Source organism: Gossypium arboreum, chromosome 3 (genome assembly GCF_025698485.1).
Source record: "Gossypium arboreum isolate Shixiya-1 chromosome 3, ASM2569848v2, whole genome shotgun sequence".
NCBI classification, from domain to species: Eukaryota; Viridiplantae; Streptophyta; class Magnoliopsida; order Malvales; family Malvaceae; genus Gossypium; species Gossypium arboreum.
Genome location: NC_069072.1, coordinates 65,012,440 through 65,017,262, shown reverse-complemented (window position 1 = coordinate 65,017,262; position 4,823 = coordinate 65,012,440).

Genomic DNA, 4,823 nt, shown 5'->3' with positions numbered 1-4,823 from the left:
CTAGGTCAGAGTATGATAGTTAACTTCGATTGTCGTAAATGTCCACTAAAAGTTAGAGGCTGTGAATTCCCTACTGATTTGATGTTACTACCCTTTAGAGAATTTGATGTTATTTTGGGTATGGATTGGTTATCGTTACATGATGCTGTAGTAAATTGTAGACAGAAACAGATTGACTTGATATGCTAGATAGGAGAGATGATTTTAGTTGAATCCGAAGGGCCGAATAGTGTTGTTAGAATCATTTCAGCTATTTTCACGCAGAGATTGATACATAAAGGGAGTGAAGCATTTCTAGCATACATTTTTGACACTAGAGATCTAGAATCAAAATTAGATCAATTATCGATTGTTAGTGAGTTTACCGATGTATATCCTAAAGAGTTGCCAAGTTTGCCTCCTAACCCTGAAGTCGAATTTGTGATTGATCTAGTTCTTGGAACTGCACCGATATCTATATCATTGTATCACATGACACTAACTGAATTAAAAGAGTTGAAAGCATAGTTGCAAGAGTTGTCAGACAGAGGGTTTATTTGACTGAGTGTATCTCCCTAGGGTTGTAACACCCCTCACCCGTATTCCTCGCCGGGATAGGGTTCGAGGTGTTACCCAACTTAAACTCAGTCAATCACATAAAAACCGTGCTAAAAAATTTCAATCAATTTAAATCTTTTCTTTTCACATGCAATCTGTCCCATATATAGGCTTACGAGGCCCAAAACATCACTAGCCAACATAGGCCAATTCACATGGCCAAAACACTTTATCAATACAAGCCACCACCTTTGGCTAACTTATAGTATCACTTACTCAACATTAAAACCCTATACATGCCATAGACTCGAAATACTAGGATTTACTTACACCAATAGTGTGAGCTCGATAGTATGATAATATCTCCGGCGAACTCCAACCCGAGCAAGTAACTGGAGCCAACAATCTATAAAACAGAGGAATGTAACAACGGAGTAAGCTTTCATAAGCTTAGTAAGTTTTAAGCAATGCAAACAAATAAACGCAATTATACTTCGATTATTTAATTTCTCAAAAGGCCATATTCTAGGTATATTGCAATCTGGCCGAATACACACAAACACATAATGCACGTTCAGCATTCTTATCATACTTAATCCGAATTCATATAACATAATTAACTCAAATACTTTCACATACTTTCACACCCTGACCCGATGTATCATGATCATAGATATAGTTATAACATTTATTCACGTATGTATCACATTACACACTAATGATTCACTTCAAATCAAACTCACATATGAGTACATAATGTGTACCTGGCCCACTTAACGTATTGAATATATTCATTTGTCAATCTAACACGAGGTACCTTAGTCTTAGACTTTTCTCAAATCACTGACATTTTGCCTGCTAGGATCGAGGCCCGATTATCATTTCATTGGCATTATAGCCTGCTAGGCTCGAAAGCCCGAATAGTATCTCACCGGCATTATAGCCTGCTAGGCCCAAAGGCCCGAATAGTGTCTCACCGGTATAATAGCCTGCTAGGCTCAAAGGCCCGAATATAATACCATCACTAGGCCTGCGGGATTTAACCCGGATATAATACCATCACGAAGCCTGCGGGAATTAACCCGGATATATTACCAACACGAAGCCTACGGGATTTAACCCAGATATGTTACCAGCACGAAGCCTGCGGGATTTAACCCAGATATAATTCCAGCATATAGCCTACGGTCTTTAAGCCGGATACAAACATCATGCATATTTAATCATATATTAACACATTTCAACACTTTTCTTTCATCTCATTTTCACACTTAGCATTTGATAGCTTATGCATTACATTTTACTCACATTCATTTCAAACTTATCAATCGATTATAAAAGCACATTGCATATTTACCAACATGTTATACTTACCATTAGGCCATATAAGCATGATATAATACACTATCATTTCATCTTAAACATTTGGCTAATTCCCTATCTTACAAGGAACACTGAATTCACATAACATTTCATTTAACCGGCATTATAGCCTGCTAGGCTCAAAACCTCGAATAATATTTCACCGGCATCATAGCCTACTAAGCTCAAAGCCCGATATCATTTCACCGGCATTATAGCCTGCTAGGCCAGAAGCTCGAATATCACATTTCCATAGACAATTCACCTGTTCTTTCCCACTTTCATAACTTATACTTCAATCATGTATAACTGAAACACATATCTATGAACAAAGATTTTCATCCTTTCAACCACATAGGGTTTAATTTCCACATTGGAACACATATCTTAGTACATCATTTAATAGTATCAAATTCGACTAGATATGCTAGTCACATACGGCTCATAACTTCAATTTAACATTCAATTCAACACAAAGAACATATGTAACACCCCTCGCCCGTATCCCTCACCGGAACAGGGTTCGAGGTGTTACCCAACTTAAACTCAGCCAATCACACAAAAACCGTGTCGAAAAATTTCAATCAATTTAAAACTTTTCTTTTCACATGCAATCTGTCCCATATATGGGCTTACGAGGCCTAAAACATCACTAGCCAACACCTTTGGCTAAATTATAATATCACATACTCAACATTAAAACCCAATACATGCCATAGACTCGAAATACTAGGATTTACTTACACCAATAGCGTGAGCTCGACAGTGTGATAATATCTCCGGTGAACTCCAACCCGAGCAGGTAACTGAAGTCAACAATCTATAAAACAGAGGAATGTAACAACAGAGTAAGCTTTCATAAGCTTAGTAAGTCTTAAGCAATGTAAACAAATAAATGCAATTATACTTCGATTATTCAATTTCTTTAGAGGCCATATTCTAGGTATATTGCCACTTGGCCGAATACACACAAACACATAATGCACGTTCAGCATTCTTATCACACTTAATCTGAATTCGTATAACATAATTAAATCAAATACTTTCACATACTTTCACACCCTGACCCGGTGTATCATGACCATAGATATAGTTATAACATTTATTCACGTATGTATCACAATGCACACTCATGATTCACTGCAAATCAAACTCACATATGAGTACATAATGTGTACCTGGCCCACTTAACGTATTGAATGTATTCATTTGTCAATCTAATACGAGATACCTTAGTCTTAGATTTTTCTCAAATCACCGGCATTTCGCCTGCTAGGCTCGAGGCCCGAATAATCAAATCAACAAGTTCCATATAACATATTCATATCAATTAAGTACTAACATCATTCGAACGTATATAATTATACATCTCAAACACTTTTCTTTCATCTCATTTTCACACTTAGCATTTGATAGCTTATGCATAACATTTCACTCACATTCATTTCAAACTTATCATTCGATTATAAAAGCACATTACATATTTACCAACATGTTATACTTGCCATTAGGCTATATAAGCATTATACAATACACTATCATTTCATCTTTAACATTCGGCTAAATCCCTATCTTACAAGGAACACCGAATTCACATAACATATCATTTCACTGGCATTACACTGCTAGGCTCAAAGGCGAATATAATACTAGCACTAGGCTCATGGATTTAACTCAGATATAATACCAAGACGAAGCTCATGGATTTACCGGATATATTACCAAGACGAAGCCTACGGATTTAACCCGATATAATACCAAAGACAAAGCTCATGGATTTAACCCGGATATATTACCAAGACGAAGCTCATGGATTTAACCCGGATATAATACCAAAGACGAAGCTCGTGGGATTTAACCGGATATATTACCAAGACGAAGCTCGGGGATTTAACCTGGATATAATACCAACACGAAGCCTGCGGGATTTAACCCGGATATATATCAAATATCATGCATATTTAATCATATTTTAACACCTCTCATTTAACATATCACATTAGTAGTCATTTGCTACATTCGGATATAAGCTCCATATGAACACCATCATTTACATTTCGGTTCAAAAGTCATACATAAATATCACATATCCATTTCACCATTCAAACTTAACCCATAGTGACCATTTGACTATAAGTCATATACATAAATTATTTATCGCACAACTTAATTCAGGTAGAACCAAAAGGTCACAATTCATCTAATCTGTACATATTGCTCACTGATTTGTACACAACCTTGCAAATTAGCAATTATAAGATGGTTCCGCACATAGCCCATCCTTATCGATAATTTACGATGGTTTTACCCTTACTCACATACAGACATTTTTACATATGCTTCTCAATTCACATTTGTGATTCAATTCCAATCGATTTAACATGCATAAGTACATATCGCATACCTGACCAACTTAATGTATTTGAACGAATTCGATTGTTGATTTAACACAAGGTCTCATAGTTGAACATAAACATGAAACCATTTCTTATACGTTCGATTCACATCAATCATCAAATTCATTTAATTCACATGTACTTAATTAGGCTGTTCGTACCTGAATAATTTACTATACGGAATGAATCCACATATCGTATTAGCCCATAATCTTATAGCGCCACACTTTTAATAGTTTACCGGCAATTTGCCTGCTAGGTAATAACCTGATTTCATTACCGGCCATAAGCCTGCTAGACCTTTAAGTCCGATGTCATTTCATTGGCATTACGTCTGCTAGGTTTGAAACCCGAATATATATTATAATGCATAACTTATATCATCGATCACTAACAGTTACCTCATCGAAGTTCACACTTAATCACTTTAGTACCAAGCCACCTTCGGCTACCACAATGGACTAAGTATAATAATTGTATACACATCATGGTTTCCTTTAGATATTCAATAATCACAAATTGTGATAT